The sequence below is a fragment of the Manis javanica genome, chromosome 5 (assembly GCF_040802235.1).
Source record: "Manis javanica isolate MJ-LG chromosome 5, MJ_LKY, whole genome shotgun sequence".
Lineage (NCBI taxonomy): Eukaryota > Metazoa > Chordata > Mammalia > Pholidota > Manidae > Manis > Manis javanica.
The window spans coordinates 111,951,157-111,970,012 of NC_133160.1; the positions used below are offsets into that span (position 1 = coordinate 111,951,157).

The window sequence follows — 18,856 nt, forward strand, 5'->3', positions numbered from 1 at the left end:
ATGAAGGATTTTTTTTTCTGAAAAGAAAGATTGCTTTATTTCAAAGATCCTCAGATTTGTTTAAATTACATATTATTATGTTTTTCAACCACATTCTGGCTACATTCAGGAGCAGAACCAATTTTTTTAGGAGGGGTTGAAACTTTATAGTTTGGAGAGGTTATCTCTAAGAAAAAGAGTAGAATTTCCAAATACAGTATTAGATGTGAAAGTGAGTATTTAAAATGAGACAAGTCAAGAAAAAAATTGTCAATTTTAAGAAGTTTTAATTACCCTAAAACTTAGTGACTTAAAACACTAATAATTTTATTATCACTACTCATAGTTCTGGGGTTGGCTGAGCTCAGCTAGGCAGTCCTTGCTCAGGGTCTGTCATGAGGTTACATTCAGATGGTGGCTGGGCTGGAGTCATCTCATGGTTCACTCGTGTGTCTGGAGTTGGTGCTCACCATGGGCTGATAACTCAGCTGAGGCTGGTGGCCACCTTGCCTATGTTTGTAGCCTCTCCATGTGGCCTTTCTACTTCCTTATGGCATGGTGACAAGGCTGGAAGACAAGCAGGTGATCACTGTATCTCCTTTTATGAATTTGCCTTGGCAGTCACATAGCTTCTATGCTAGTTTCATATTGTTACTATAACAAATTAATACAAATTTAGTATCTTATAACAACACAAATTTATTATCTGATAGTTCCGCAAGTCAGAAATTTGGATAGATCTCACTAGATTGAACTCACAGAGTTGGCAGGGCTGTGTTCCTTCTGGGCTCTGTGGAAGATACATTTCCTCTTTCAGCTTCTAGGAACTACCGCATCTCTTGGTTCATGGTCTCTTCCTTCACCTTCAAAGCCTACATCATAATACCTTCAAATTCCTCAACTCTGACTCTTCTGCCCTTCTTTTCCACCTACGAAGATCCTTGTTATTATACTGGGCTCACCTGATTATCCAGGATAATCTCTCCATCTCTAGGTCAATTAATCAGCAACCTTAATTCATTTGCAACCTTAGTTCCCCCTTGCCATGTAACATGACATAGTCACAGGTTCTGGGCATCAGGATATGGACATCTTTGTGGGGCTGTTATTTTGCCTTATTCAGCATTCCTTCAGCCACAGTGACATATCTGCTCTGTTCAAAATTCAAGGGGAGGGAAACAGACCCCACCTTGTGATGAAAGGAATGTCAATTATCTTGTAAGAAGAGCATGTAGGATTGGAGATGTGGGGATCATCTCTGGAAAATAAAATCTTCCACACTCACAAACATAAAAAATCTGAGTAATGCCATAATTTTTATTAATAAATTGCCTGATACATGGCTATAAAACTTTTTGCCAATTTTTTTGGCTGCAAAGTCTCTGAACACTTCTTTATAATACTTTATAATGTTGTATAATATTGTAATATAATTTTCTATAGAGAAAAATATTTTTTAGTCTTTATTCCAGCATGGATAATTATTTTAAATTGTTGATATCTAAAATATTCCAGTTTTATAACTCCTTGTTAATATCATATTCTCTTTTAGGACTGATGTCTGATTTGAGAAAAACTATCAAAATTTTTTCATGTGTGAGCTGTAAAAATTCAGGGCATCAGTGAAAGCTGGCCATACTCATTAATTAGCTTGTTATCTGTTTCCTTATTGCAGAAGCATATTTTGAGTTTATTAATTGCTATCTTTGTCAATATCAATATTTTGTTTCAAATCAAGAAATGTCAGTTTTTTTCAAAATGATATTATGATTCCTTCCTCCTCATTAATTAGAGTATCAAACAATCCAAGAGCCTATCTATTACTTCTACTAAAAATTTCTATCTTCCTTTTAAGGAAATACTGCTTTTGGAATAATCTGAAAAAAATAATCTGTTACAATGTTTTCTTTATGTCTAAGCACATTCCATTGATTTCCTCACACATTTTTATCACTTTTATTTTATATCTCATTAATTTGTTATCAGAATTTTCTCTTAGTTCTTTAAAAAAAGCATTTATAGGTGACAAAAGAAGGCACCTTTCTTTCAGATTAGGAGTTTGTAATTTCTTAGTTGTTTTATTGAAACATCTTAAAATGTGTTTCCAAATTTCAATTAAAATGGTATGATATGTCCCTGCTCAGCTTCCCCTTACCCAGATGCCAAAATAATGGTGGAAATTCAAGCACCTGCAAACATGAGGGAAAATGGTACAGTGCAATTTGATATGGACAGAGATAAAGGCCTTAACTGACTGCAGTTTAAATGTCTTAATTTGGAGAACTCAAAAAAAAACTGTATGTGAGCACTCTGTTAGGGCTCATCTTGAGACCTTGGAAGGAGCCTGTGCAAGGGAAAGGCCCTGAAACCAAATTTCATTAGCTTCACAATAGATGCACTCTTAGTACAGTGCCTGACAGTTAATTATTGATGACCAAGTGATTTTTATATGTATCGACACAATTTTAATGCCTATAACACACATGGAAGAAAGAGAAGTCCGGAGAGTTTAACTAACTTGATCCCACAGCCAGCCAGAGCTGAAATCGGTAGTCACTAGCAGATAATCTGACTCTAGGATCCACACTTTCAACCACTATTTTACACAATGATTCTGGTATTCAGGAAGAAGGAGAATGAAACTCCAAATCAGACAGAAGCTTGATCTGTTTGGCTGTTTTTATTAAATTCTGTGCAAAATAGTTGCATCAGTAGTTTAGGTTAGCCTAAACCAAAGAATTTGGATTTGGATGTTTTATTAGGAAATTTAATCAATGAAGTATTCACCTGCATGCTTTAGTGTATTATTTTCTCCTTTGTTTTTTCTTAATAAGAAGTGAATATACTATGAGAAATATTATTTTTCTCTACCAAACTAATCTGAAAAAAAGAAAAATGTCCAGATAGAGACCAGGTCTGCCAGCATTAACTGCCTTCACTCTAGAGTTTTGGATTAACGTTTCTAGCAAAGCAGACTGATTGTTTCTGTCCAACTACTCCAGCCAGTAGAGGAAGAAAAAAAGAGGCTCTTTCTTTTCTGCCTTTCTCTAGACATCACAGGGAGCTGTCTAAAGACTTTTGAAACATGTGAGTTTGTCGCACTGGTAGTTAGCAAATGTTTAGGGACCATGGGAAATGGCTGCTGTGTTCCTGTTGGTTCTAATAAAGGCTATTTTGCATACATTTGGGCTATTTTCCATCTTATGACATGGGAGCATTTTTTGTCTTTATAACAGAAGGTTGTAATAGGCAAATATTCTGATTGCCCTACCATGGCAGGTTCTGCTCTCTTATTCTCAGAGCCTGCATGCCATTATTATAAGAAGTCAAGGCCCTCTGCTCACTGCTAAAAATAGCAACTTTGAACTGTATAACCTGTACTGAATAGAATGAGGATGCAGATGGAGAGGGGTGGCATAAATACAATATGTGAAGATGCCTCTCTTGGCATGTACCCAGAAGTTACCAGTTTATCATGTTATAAATGTTTGTAAGTTTTTATGATGGATATAATAATGTTATCTCTGATCTTATATTTAAACATTATAGAAACCTACTGACTCTTTGCACATGAAGATTGGCTTCCAAGAACATTCAGGTTTGTGTTTCAGAACATTCAGCCACGTGTTTTATAAATGGAGCCCACGGTGCATTTAAAAATCTTCGCTACTTTCAGTTTAGTAAACATTAACTGGGCAGCTATTTTATTCAAATCTCAGTGGTGGACATAGGAGACACAAAATAATTATAGTTAGACCCTGGCCATAGGAAGCCCATTTGGGGTGAACAGAGTCTACACATACCAATATTATTATGTGATCTGGGTAACCATAAGATTGTGTACAAAGTATAGCAGCAAGACTGGGAGAGAATAGTTATTTCAGAAGGGAGAGAGAGATTAGCCAAATCTGTACAGAGGAAGTGATCCTTGGTGCCTTCTAAAAAAGTTGCTTTTACTGCATGACTGTGTCCCTTCAACTCGGAATGTTATATTCATTTTTAAATGTTGAAGAACTTCTGCCCTAAGATTAACAGCATCTGAGCTACTCAAGAGTACAGGTTGGTAGAACCTTCAAGATGTTCTTTTAACACCAGTATTTTTCAGCTGTTTGTGAACTTCATGATCCTATCTAAAACTACTCTCAAGGTACATTTGTGAGTTATATTTTAGGTGACATGAGAATATTTACATGAGAATGGACTACTTTGATATATTTTAATCATGAAAATAATTAAAACACTTTACAGAAAATGTGGAAAAAGCAATCTTCTGAAACCAAACAATCTAGCACAAGTAATGTTCTCATGGTGATGTGAAATCTTCTGGTCTGTTTTCAGATATATGTATTTTGAAGTGTATTGTGAAAAACACATACAAGAGAGTATAGATAGTGTAGGTAAAACTTAAAGACCACTGATGAAGCAAGTGATTGTATATCCACCCCCTAAGCCAGTAAACAGAACATTATCTGTCCCTTTGAAACTTCTGGATGTCTTATTCAGATTACATCTCCCACTGTCTCTCCCTAAAAGTAGCTCTAATACCAAATTTTCAGTTAATCATTCCCTTCCTTTTTGAAATAGATTACTTTATATATATTCCTTATATTCCTAGATTATACATAGTTTAATGTTTGAATTGTATGTAAGTGGACTCACATTAAATATATTTTTCTGTGATTTTTTTGGTCAACATTATGGTTGGTTTTCCTTTTTGGGAGAGTATCTGATGGGGTCCTGACCTGAGAAACCAGGTGCGGTCAGCTTTGCCACCCTCCCCTGCTCAGCATTATGATTGTGAGCTTCGTCCATGTTTGCATACAGCCATGGCAATTTTCACTGCTATGTAATTTTCCACTGTATGAAAATGGAACACTCTATCCATTTTGCTGTGGATGGACTTTGGAAATCATTTCGGTTTATTGCTATGTCAAAAACTGCTGCAATTCAGGTTCCTCCAAACCCATCCCACCCTGCATCCAAGAAACATCCAAGAGTTTTTCTATAGTATACCTATAAATGGAATTGCAGGGTCTCAGGGCATGTACATTTTCAGCTGGATCAAGTAGAGTTAATGAGTTTCCAGAGCAATTGAACCAATTTCCACTACCATCAGCTCTCTGTGAAAGTTCCTATTGTAGCACATTCTCACCAACATGTGTTACCTATTTTCATGATGTTTAAAAACACAGGCCAGATGACTTATACCTCTGATTGTTCTCTTTACATAAAGCTAAACACTGAGCAGATGCTCAATAACAATTCTCTGGTTGTTTGGCTTTGGGGACTATAATCCAGAAAGCTCAAGATAATATACTTAAACATACAATTATTATTTCCATATATAGGAGAAAACTTTGCTTTTATTCTTAATATATCCATACATAAACATATATTCAGACACACACACACACAGTTGGAAACACATAAATACAAAATGCATATTTAATAACACAAAACACTGGAGCAAGGAAATAGTATTTCTTCAGCTAATAAAAAGGTATCCTAAAATTTTTTACCTCACACACGTATGTATATGCATGCTGCAAGAGTGTGTATGTGTGTGTACCTCCTTAGCTATTTTCATCTGTGAATAAAATGTGTTTTAAAACACTGTCATTTGAACATAGTAATGCACTTCATAAGATCATCATTCGGAATCACTGATTATAAGTTCTCAGTTGTCAATTTGTAGAGAAATCAAATTAAAAATACATAGTTTAAAGTGAGCTTAAATATATACCTAAGTAGAAATAGGGCTTCAATGAATTACTTGAAACTCCAAATTGAACTTTTCTCTACTTGTACTAGATATTTATCATCCTGCAATACCCACCAACTTAAAATCAGCTTTGTTTTATTTTATTTTACCTTTTTATTAAGGTATCATTGATACACAATCTTATGAAGGTTTCACAAGAGCAACACTGTGGTTACTACATTCCCCCTATTATCAATTCCCTCCCACATACCCCATTACAGTCATGGTTCATCAAAGTACTAAGATATGATAGAGTCACTACTTCTCTGTGCTATACTGCCTTCCCCATGTCCCCCATATACTACGTGTGCTAATCATGACACCCCTTAATCCCCTTCTCCCTCTCTTCCTGCCTGCCCTGCTCACCCCCTTTCCCTTTGATAAATGCTAATCCAGTCTTGGAGTCTATGAGTCTGCTGTTGCTTTGTTCCTTCAGTTTTTGCTTTGTTGTTATACTCCACAAATGAGTGAAATCACTTGGTACTTGTCTTTCTCCACCTGGCTAATTTCAATAAGCATAATACCCTCAAGCTCCATCCATGCTGTTGCAAATGGTAGGATTTGTTTTCTTTTTATGGCTGAATAATATTCCATTGTGTATATGTGCCACATCTTCTTTATCCATTCATCTACTGATGGACACTTAGGTTGCTTCCATTTCTTGGCTATTGTAAATAGTGCTGCGATAAACATAGGGATGCATCTGTCTTTTTGAATCTGGGATCTTGTTTTCCTTGGGTTAATTCCTAGGAATGGAATTCCTGGGTCAAATGGTATTTCTATTTATAGTTTTTTGAGGAACCTTCATATTGCTTTCCACAAAGGCTGAACTACTTAACATTCCCCCCAACAGTGTACGAGGATTCCAAAATCAGTTTTATTTCAAAACACAAACCTTTAATTCATCTGTCAAGGTAATCAATTTCAAGACAAGCTTTAAGACTTTTAAAGCTAAAGGTAGTGTATTTGTGTAATAGTGTATTCCAAAATAGGCAAAATAAAATAATTCAAATTATTACTTCTAAAAAGGAAAGTCATTTCTTATTAGTCAAAAACACGGTTTTCAGCTAAAATTTAAGTGACAAAATACTTAAAAGGATAAACCAAATGTATTTATCAAATAATTTTGAGAATTGTTATGAAAACAATTCTTTTCAGATTTTTCAATTGCAGAGAATATATGCTACACCAGTTAGAAAAGGTAATGAAATAAGTAGTAGGTAATATAAGCTGTCTAGTATTATACCTGAGATCTCATATTAAAATATTATAGGAAGCAGGAAACAGCTCTTTCCTCCCCATAGGCACCAGCACCACTCCTGTGCGACTACCGACATCACTCCAGGGGCTGAGCAGCACCAGGGAGTAGAGCTTCTGGGCACTAGACGGAGCTAGAGACAAATATGAAATGTCAAAGGACATTTCAAACCCAAACCCAAATCCCACAAACACCAGAAAAAGGGCCAACTGAAAAAGAACTCATCAATCTTCCTGAAAGAGAGTTCAAAATAAAAATCATAAATATGCTCATGGATGTACAGAAAAATATTCAAGAACTCAAGGACAAATTTAGGAAGAAGATTCAATCATTAAGAAATTCCATATCTGAAATGAAACATACAATGGAGGGCTATAAAAGCAGATTAGATATAGTAGAAGAGATGGTAGATGGAATAGAAACTAGAGAAGAGGAATACAAAGAAGCTGAGGCACAGAGAGAAGAAAGGATCTCTAGGAATGAAAGAATATTGAGAGAACTGTGTGACCAATCCAAACAGAGCAATATTCACATTAAAGGGGTACCAGAAGAAGAGAGAGAAAAAGGGATAGAAAGTGTCTTTGAGGAGGTAAGTGATATAAACTTGCCCAATCTGGGGTAGGAGACAGTCTCTCAGGCCATGGAGGTGCACAGATCTCCCAACACAAGGGACCCAAGGAAGACAACACCAAGACATATAATAAGTAAGATGGCAAAGATCAAGGATAAGGACAGACTTTTAAAAGCAGCTCAAGAGAGAAAAAAGATAACATACAAAGGAAAGCCCATCAGGCTATCATCAGACATCTCAACAGAAACCTTACAGGCCAGAAGGGAATGGAATGATATATTTAATGCAATGAAGCAGAAGGGCCTCAAACCAAGAATACTCTACCCGGCAAGATTATCATTTAAATTTGAAGGAGGGATTAAACAATTTCCAGATAAGCAAAAGCTGAGAGAATTTAACTCCCACAAACCACCTCTACAGTGCATTTTGGAGGGACTGCTATTGATGGAAGTGTTCCTAAGGCTAAATAGCTCTTGCCAGATGAAATAAAACCACAGTAAAGAAAGTAGAACAATTAATTGCTAAGCAGATGCAAAATCAAATCAGCAACCCCCAAAGTGAGTCAAGGGATAGACAAAGAGTACAGAATATGATACCTAACATATAATGAATGGAGAAGAAATAAAAAGGAGGAAAAAAAAGAATTTTAGAATGTGTTTGTAATAGCATCCTAAGTGAGTTAAACTGTTAGATAGTAAGGGAATTACCCTTGAACCTTTGGTAATGAATCTAAAGCTTGCAATGGCAATAAGTACATACCTATCGATAATTACCCTAAATGTAAGTGGTCTGAATGCACCAATCAAAAGACATAGAGTCACTGAATGGATTAAAAAACAAGACCCATCTATATGCTGCCTACAAGAGACTCATTTCAAACCCAAGGACATACACAGACTAAAAGTGAAGGGATCGAAAAGAATTACATGCAACTAACAGGGAGAAAAAAGCAGGAGTTGCACTACTTGTATCAGATAAAATAGACTTCAAAAGAAAGAAAGTCACAAGAGTCAAAGGACATTACATAATGATAAACAGGTCAATCCAACAGGAGGATATAAACATTATAAATATCTATGCACCCAAAAAAAAAAGAAAAAGCCTGCAATAGCAAAAAGTACACACCTATCAATAATCACCCTAAATGTAAATGGTCTGAATGCACCAATCAAAAGACATAGAGTCAAAGACAGGCACAGTCGCAGGGGGGCCATCAGGTGAGAAATTGGGGATCAACAGAGGTGAGGCTTAGAACCTCACCCCCCCCCTGTTTTGAGAGAAATCTTCTGCATCCGTGGATGTTTTGTTGCCCTTGTCTAGCTTGGATTAATACTTAGTCTATAGGCACAGACCTGATCATCTACATTTGCCCTCTTACAGCACTAAATTATGTTTTCTACCTTCATCTTGCATCTACCTACCACTTCAGCATTTTATTTAAAAAAATAATAATAATAATAAGGGAGAAATGTGGGATTCACATATAAATCAAGTATAAAAATCAAATAATCATATCTGACTTGATTGTTTATAGTTAATGATGCGTGATCAAAACCGAAAGTTTCTGTGATGTGACTGCCCTTGCACTGTTCACCATGTAAGAACTTATTCACTATGTAAGACCTTGTTCACCATGTAAGAACTTGTTCATTATCCTTTAGAAGATTGGAGACTGTTGAGAATTAGGCTTGGGGTTGATTAATGATTGTGCATTGAGTCCCCTATACGGAATTTTATTGTTGTTAACAACCATTTGATCAATAAATATGAGAGATACCCTCTCAAAAAAAAAAAGACATAGAGCCACTGAATAGATTAAAAAACAAGACCAATCTATATGCTGCCTACAAGAGGCTCACTTCAAACCCAAAGACATACACAGACTAAGTAAAGGGATGGAAAAAGATATTTCATGCAACAAATAGAGTGAGAAAAGCAGGAGTTACATTAGACATATTAGACTTCAAAACAAAGAAAGTAACGAGAGACAAAGGAGGATATTACATAAAGATAAAAGGGTCAGTCCAACAAGACGATATAACTATTATAAATACTTATGCACCCAACATGAGAGCACCTACATATGTGAAACAAATACTAACATAATTAAAGGGAGAAATAGAATGCAATGCATTCATTTTAGGAGACTTTAACACACCACTCACTCCTCAGGACAGATCAACCAAACAGAAAATAAGTAAGGATACAGAGGCACTGAACAACACATTAGAACAGATGGACCTAACAGATATCTACAGAACACTCCATCCAAAAGCAACAGGATATACATTCTTCTCAAATGACAATGGATCAATGTCTAAACAAAAACAAAGATCAAGCAATATATGGAGACAAATGACAACAATAATTCAACACCACAAAATCTGTGGGATGCAGAGAAGGTTGTGCTAAAAGGGAAGTATATTGCAATACAGGCCTACCTCAGGAAAGAAGAACAACTCTGTATGAGCAGTCTAAATTCACAATTCATGAAACTATAAAAAGAAGAACAAAAGAGGTCCAAAGTCAGTAGAAGCAGGGGCATAATAAAGCTCACTGAAGAAATAAATAAAATCAAGAAGAATAAAACAATTGAAAGAATCAATGAAAGCAGAAGCTGGTTGTATGAGAAAATAAACAAAATAGATAAACCCCTAGCCAGACTTATCAAAAAAAAAAGAGAGTCTACAAACATAAATAGAATCAAAATAAGAAAGGAAAAATCACTAACAGTCACCACAGAAATATAAAGAATTATGAGAGAATACCATGAAAAATTATATGCTAACAAACTAGATAACCTAGAAGAAATGGTCAACTTTCTAGAAGAATATAATGGCTTGATCCAGGAAAAAACAGAAAATCTGAATAGACCAATTTCCAGCAAGGAAATTGAATTGGTAATCAAAAACTACCTAAGAACAAAATGCCTGTACCAGATAGTTTCACTGCTGAATTTTATCAAACACTTAGTAAAGAACTAATACCCATCCTTCTTAAAGTTTTCCTAAAAGTAGAAGAGGATGGAATACTCCCAAACACATTCTACAAGGCCAGCATGATTCTAATATAAAAACCAGGCAGACACCACAAAAAAAGAAAACTACAAACATCCCTGATGAACATAAATGCAAAAACGCTCAACAAAATATTAGCAAATTCAAATAAAAAATACATCAGAAAGATCATCCTTCATGATCAAGTAGGATTTATTCCAGGGATACAAAGATGGTACAACATTTGAAAATCCATCAATATCATCCACCACATCAACAAAAAGAAGGACAAAAACTACATGATCATCTTCACAGATGTGGAAAAAGGATTTCAAAAAATTCAACACCCATTCATGATAAAAACTCTCAACAAAATGGGTATAGAGGGCAAGTACCTCAACATAATAAAAGCCATATATGACAAACCCACAGCCAACATCATACTTAACAGAAAGAAGCTGAAAGCTTTTCCTTTAAGACAGGGAACAAGACAAGGATACCTACTCTCCCCACTTTTATTCAACACAGTCCTAAAGGCCCTAGCCATGACAATCAGACAACACAAAGAAATAAAAGGCATCCAGATTGGCAAGGAAAAAGTTAAACTGTCCTTGTTGCAGATGACATGATATTGTACATAAAAAAACCCTAAAGAATCCACTCCAAAACTACTAGAACTAATATCTGAATTCAGCAAAGTTGCAGGATACAAAATTTATACACAGAAATCTGTTGCATTCCTATACACTAATGATGAACTAGCAGAAAGAGAAATCAGGAAAACAATTCCATTCACAATCGCATCAAAAAGAATAAAATACCTAGGAATAAACCTAACCAAGGAGGTGAAAGACCTATACTCTGAAAACTACAAGACACTCATGAGAGAAATTAAAGAAGATACCAATAAATGGAAACACATCCCATGCTCATGGATAGGAAGAATTAATATTGTCAAAAAGGCCATCTTAGCTGCCATCCAAAAGACAAACAACAACAAATGTTGGCGAGGCTGTGGAGAAAGGGGAACCCTCCTACACTGCTGGTGGGAATGTAAATTAGTTCAACCATTGTGGAAAGCAGTATGGAGGTGCATCAAAATGCTCAAAACAGACCTACCATTTGACCCAGGAATTCCACTCCTAGGAATTTACCCTAAGAACGCAGCAATCAAGTTTGAGAAAGACAGATGCACTCCTATGTTTATCGCAGCACTATTTACAATAGCCAAGAATTGGAAGCAACCTAAATGTCCATCTGTAGATGAATGGATAAAGAAGATGTGGTACATATACACAATGGAATACTACTCAGCCATAAGAAGTGGAAAAATCCAACCATTTGCAGCAACATGGATGGAGCTGGAGAGTATTATGCTCAGTGAAATAAGCCAAGCGGAGAAAGAGAAATACCAAATGATTTCACTCATCTGAGGAGTATAGTAACAAAGGAAAAACTGAAGGAACAAAACAGCAGCAGAATTACAGAACCCAAAAATGGACTAACAGGTACCAAAGGGAAAGGAACTGGGGAGGATGGGTGGGCAGGGAGGGATAAGGGGGGGGAAGAAGAAGGGGGGTATTAAGATTAGCATGCATGGGGGGGAGGGAGAAAGGGGAGGGTGGACTGCACAACACAGAGAGGACAAGTAGTGACTCTACAACATTTTGCTAAGCTGATGGACAGTAACCGTAATGTGGTTGTTAGGGGGGACCTGATATAGGGGAGAGCATAGTAAACATAGTATTCTTCAGGTAAGTGTAGATTAAAAATTTAAAAAAAAAAAAAGAAAGAAAGAAAGAAAAGGGGGATTACTCCTTAACAGGATAAAACTATTGGTAAATCAAAGATCAACGCATGCTTTAAATATCCTTAATGTTGATCACTTAAAGGGTGTCAGATGATCAGCTATGGAGGTACTCTTTTCTGATAATATTCCTTTCTCTTAATTAAAAAAAAAAAAAAAAAAGCAGTTACTGTGTGCTGACCTCCAATGAGTTCTGCATAGTGGTATAGAGGGCATGTCAAAGTGTGGGCAAAGGGTCTGTTTGTTTCTACGCAGAAGATCAAGGCCTAGCTTGGATACCCAGAAAATGAACTAAGATACGATATGAGGAGGAGCTTCCGGCATCAGCACTCTCTGGAGGACTCGTGCCGGGGGATGATCATCAAAAAGCCTCCACAGGGATCCGGATGATGCTGCGGTTGTGGCTGCATCCAGCCCACCATCTCCTGGACTTGCCATAAGAAGGAGGAGGGAGATGTCTAGGCTGGCATGTGCATACAGTGAGACAACGAATTTGACTGGATCTGTACTGTTGGAACTCAACCAGGAGTTGGGAGGGGTGCAAGTTGTAGCACCCCAAAATCTCATGACTATAGACTATCTATGGTTAAAAGAACATATGGGATGTGAACAGATCCCAGAAATGGGCTGCTTTAATTTGTCTGATGGTTCAAGTACAGTTGGAAAATATCCATCATATCATAGATAAATTTTCACAAATGCCTAGGGTGCCTAAATAGTTTTCTTGGCTTCACTGGAGATGGCTGGTAATTATAGATTTGCTTTGTTTATGTCACCGTATTCCTATTATGTCAATATGTGTGTGCAAATTAGTTAGTAGTTTAAAACCTATACATACTTAAGGTACTATACAAGAAGATATGTCAAAGAAATAATCAATCCTCCCAAGTTTCCTTCATATGCTACATCTATAGCTTTTCTTCTTCCTTCCTAATTACAAACTTTAAATAGAATTCGTGCCTCATATCGAATTTACCGAGTATCATAATTCCTCCAGGTGGTAAAGATACCTCGAGACAAGTGCTGGGCATAGAAGCCACAGGGCATAAATCTGCAAAGAAGTAAAAAGCTAACCTTTGCAAACAATATGGCTTCTCTCTCACTTACCAACTTTACATTTCCCTGTATGGCCCCGGAAGATGACTGGTTAGCCAGAGACGGGTAAGATTCCTCAAGGGAGGAACAACCTAAGACAGGCACAGTCGCAGGGGGGCCATCAGGTGAGAACTTGGGGATCAACAGAGGTGAGGCTCAGAACCTCACCCCCCCTGCTTTGAGAGAAATCTTCTGCATCCGTGGATGTCTTGCTGCCCTTGTCTAGCCTGGATTAATACTTAGTCCATAGGCACACACCTGATCATCTGATCATCTACATTTGCCTTCTTACAGCACTAAACTATGTTTTCTACCTTTATCTTGCATCTACCTACCACTTCAGCATTTTATTAAAAATAAAAATAATAATAATAATAGGAGAAATGTGGGATCAACATATAAATCAAGTACAAAAATCAAATGAATATTCATATTTGACCTGATGGTTTATAGGTCATATTGCATGATCAAAACCGAAAGTTTCTGTGATGACTGCCCTTGTACTGTTCACCATGTAAGAATTTATTCACTCTGTAAGAATTCGTTCACCATGTAAGAACTTGTTCGTTATGCTTCAGAAGATTGGAGACTGACGAGAATTAGGCTTGAGATGGATTAATGATTGTACATTGAGCATTGACCCCCCTATACTGAATTTTATTGTTGTTAACAACCATTTGATCAATAAATATGAGAGATGCCCTCTCAAAAAAAAAAAAAAAAAAGGCCATCTTGCCTAAAGCAATATACAGATTCAATGTAATCCCTATCAAAATACTGACAGCATTCTTCAATGAACTGGAACAAATAGTTCTAAAATTCATATGGAACCACAAAAGACCCCGAATAACCAAAGAATTCCTGAAAAGGAAGAATAAAGCTGGGGGGATTACGCTTCTCAACTTCAAGCTCTACTACAAACCCACAGTAACCAAGACAATTTGGTACTGGCACAAGAACAGACCCATAGACCAATGGAACACACTAGAGAGCCCCAGCATAAACCCAAGCATATATGGTCAATTAATACATGATAAAGGAGCCATGGACATACAAGAGGTAAATGACAGCCTCTTCAACAACTGGTGTTGGCAAAACTGGACAGCTACACGCAAGAGAATGATATTGGATCATTGCTTAACACCATACACCAAAGTAAACTTGAAATGGATCAAAGACCTGAATGTAAATCATGAAACCATAAAACTCTTAGAAGACAACATAGGCAAAATCTCCTGAATATAAATATGACCAACTTTTTTCTGAATGCATCTCCTCGAGCAAGGGAAACAAAAGCAAAAATGAACACATGGGACTACATCAAACTTAAAAGCTTCTGTACAGCAAAGGACGCCGTCAACAGAACAAAAAGGCATCATACAGTATGGGAGAATATATTTGTAAATGACATATCCAACAAGGGGTTAACATCCAAAATATATAAAGAACTCACACACCTCAACACACAAAAAGCAAATAACCTGATTTAAAAATGGGCAGAGGATATGAATGCTAATCCTACACTTCTCCAGTGGGCGGAGGATATGAACAGACACTTCTCCAAAGAAGAAATTCAGATAGCCAACAGACACATGGTAATTAATCAGTGGGTCACTAATTATCAGGGAAATGCAAATAAAAATACACAATGAGCTTTGCGCAGTGGCAGTATCGTAGCCAATGAGGTTTATCCGAGGCGCGATTATTGCTAATTGAAAAAAAAAAAAAAAAAAAAAAAAAAAAATACACAATGAGATATCACCTCACACCAGTTAGGGTGGCCAGTATCAAAAAGACTAAGAACAACAAATGTTGGCAAGGATGTGGATAAAGGGGAACCCTCCTACACTGCTGGTGGTAATGTAAGCTCATTCAATCATTGCAGAAAGCAATATGGAGGTTCCTCAAAAAACTAAAAATAGAAATACCATTTGACCCCAGAGTTCCACTCCTAGGAATTTACCCAAAGAATATAATTTCTCAGATTCAGAAAGACATATGCACCCCTATGTTTATCACAGCACTATTTACAATAGCCAAGATATGGAAGCAACCTAAGTGTCCATCAGTAGATGAATGGAAAGAAGAGGTGGTACATATGCACAATGGAATACTATTCAGCCATATGAAAGAAACAAATCCTACCATTTGCAACAACATGGAGGGAGCTAGAGGGCATTATGCTCAGTGAAATAAGTCTGGCAGAGAAAGACAAATACCAAATGATTTCCCTCATTTGTGGAGCATAACAGCGAAGCAAAACTGAAGGAACAAAACAGCAGCAAACTCACAGACTCCAGGAAGGGACTAGTGGTTACCAAAAGGGAGGTGTGGGGGAGGGCAGCTGTGGAGGGACAGAGAAGGGGATTGTGGGGTATCGTGATTAGTGCACATGGTGTGTGTGGGGTCACAGGGAGGACAGTGTAGCACAGAGAAGACAAGTGGTGACTGTGGCATCTTACTACACTGATGGACAGGGAGTGCAAAGGGGTATGGAGGGGGATTTGATAATAAGAGTGAAAGTAATAACCACATTGTTTTTCTTGTGAAATCTTCAGAAGAGTGTATATCAATGATACCTTAATAAAAAAATTTATATATGCTATTTTTTTATAACATTACATTCATGTTTTAATTTCATTAAGCAAAAGTGAAGCATCTGGGCCCTATAGGCCTGAGTAATGTAGATATTTATGAAATCCACATTTCATTTTGTACTGTACAGACTTTAACTTTACAATAAATACACATGCCTGGCTTCAGCTGGTCTATAGTTGAAATGTCCTGAAACCTGGAGCCAGCGCTTAGCTTTGAATATGTTCTGTGACACCTACAAGCTGAATGACCATTCCCACATCTATAAAAATAGTATGATAACTCCTAACTATCTCACAAGACAGACTGGGAAGAATAAGTGAAAGAATGTATGTAAATGCCACTAGTAAACCAAAAAATGCTAAACAAATGTAAATTATTGTTAGTAGTAGTAGTAGTAGTAGTAGTATTTGGGGCTCAAATTCCAACTTTATTGCTTAATATTTGTTTGACTTATATGGCAATCTACTTACATTTTTAAAGCCTACTTGTTTCCTGAAAATGGCAATTTTAGGAGAATTAAATGAGACAATACATATAGAGAGCTTAAGCATAGAGTAAGGGCTTAGCAAGGGTAACTATTATTTCTTATTGTTACTTATCTGATTTCCCATGTCAGGAGAAAAATTGCTTTGAGTCATTCTTCCAATAGTCTTAATAGATAATACTGAACTATCCACATGATCAATAACCTGTGTTCAGGAGACCTGAATTAGTGCGGAGCTTACAGCCAAGGAATGGATCTTTTCTCTGTAGAGAGCTAACTGGCCAATATGAAAACTTAACCTTGTCCTTATTAGGTAACTGGGTGAACCAACCTGGACACAGACTATATAAACAAATTTCACATGCCAAGAATATTGTTGCAAAGCCCAAGGATAGCACCTGTATAACTTGGTAAATATTATACTCATGCAATGTTTGGATAAGAATTAATATTGCTTGTTTATTTCACACAAGGAGACTCCCATCACGACTCATTTATTTCTTATTCAGAGTACAAATCTGTACTCTGTCCTTCCTTATTGCGCATTTCACCAACCAGACCGCTTTGGCTGTCTCCACCCAGCTGTCATTTTTTCCATGTTTTCCTGAGAGGTGGAGAAAGTGGGTCACCATGGCGAAAAGCCATTATAATCCCTCACAGGCTTAATTCATTTTCCCCTACAGCCCTTGAGGTCAGATATCTCTAAGATGTTTATGACCCAAATTCAGATCAGCAACATGCCAGGGAAACCAGGCAGCTGTTTGGGACAATTCTGGCTCCAAATGATACTAACCCTTTACATGATTCCATTAAAAAAAAAAGTGACATGCAATTAAAAAGTATAACATTTCTGGTGTACTGTAGCATGTGGCATGTGAAACAATAGTGATGTAAGCCAAGTCATTATTGTTTTAATCCCCATAAGCATATAGCACTGTGTGTTCCCAGAAGCCACTGAATCAGGGTAACTTCTGATCTTATCCCAACCAGTAATACAAGTACTAGGAATCAAACACCTGTTTGTTAATGCAACTGAGGAAACTGGATCATTGGGTTTCACTGACTCTAAAATATACACTTGCATTCTGTTTCAGATGAAACTATTTATTTCCTTTCATATATGAGTTTGTTGTGATAATCAATTTACTATTTGAAAACACCAGTATGATTCATACACTTTACCTCACTCGGGGTAATTCATTGTTTTTGTTCCTAAGAAACAATCTAAATTCTGTATGAATAGTATCAGCCCATTTTTGAGTTTTAGGGTTTGTATATTATGTCAGTAAATGACAACATTCCTTTTGGATGGAAGACAATCAATTAAATGCATTTATATCACATCACATCCTAATACTGGAAATGTACTATTAGCATACACACTATAAGTTAACTATAGACTAACCACTCCAGTCTCCCTCAGAAGAAGGCTCTCCTCACTGCCCAAAGAGAGCTTGAGTGGGACTGGCCAGGCACAGTGCCAGTATCCACAATGCAGTTGATATTCTCTTGGTTATATGTCAGTTGTCACATGCCACTTCTGGAAGTTTCCTAAAATAACACAAAAACTATTGATGAGGAGAAAAACATTCACTTTGGTTCAATGAACACCTAATGAGCAACTACTGTGTGCCACGTCCTATCATGGGCACTGAAAAAAGAATAGACATAGCCCTTCACAGTTTGGTCAAAAGGCAGGCACATAAAAAGGTCATGCAAACCAAACATAGCAAATAGAGGTGAGCACAGGGCCATGGAGGTAATGGAAGAGGAGCTAAAATATTCTTTCCTGAATTGCAGACTCACTAATCCAACAGCTTACTGGGTTTCATTAACTTATCAACATGTTCAAAACAGAAGCCAGAAACTTTCCCATTCAAATACCTTTGCCCTGTTCATTTTCTCTGGCCACCAGAGTCTGCTCTGCTTATATGTGAGGAGAGCCCTCAGCCAATGATCATATTAGGGGATAGACCCAGCTCTCCCCTAACTTAGGTGGGAGAACTCTGAGGTAGGATAGTTCTTTTGTATGTTCTGCAATGGTCCCGTTGAATCTCTGCCCATTGAGGACTGTTATGGCAAAAATGGGTCAAGTCGAAGGACCTGGAAACACCTGTACTTCCTGGAATTGTAATCCAAAAGCAATACCTCCTCCCTAATGGTACTTCAGAGATTAGCATTACCATGAAAGATTAGACAAAAAGCAGGGGTAGTGGTATCTGTCACATCTCAATTATTCACTTTGCCTGTTTGGCCTAAAGGGAAGTTGGTTAGATCTTGGAGATTGACTGTGTAGCATGGCAGACC

At 37.0% G+C, this 18,856-nt stretch overlaps 1 pseudogene; it reads left to right on the forward strand.

Moving 5' to 3' along the window:
• The first annotated feature begins 15,118 nt into the window (after positions 1–15,118).
• On the forward strand, positions 15,119–15,200 carry LOC140849806 (U4 spliceosomal RNA; annotated as a pseudogene).
• The last annotated feature ends 3,656 nt before the right edge of the window (positions 15,201–18,856 follow it).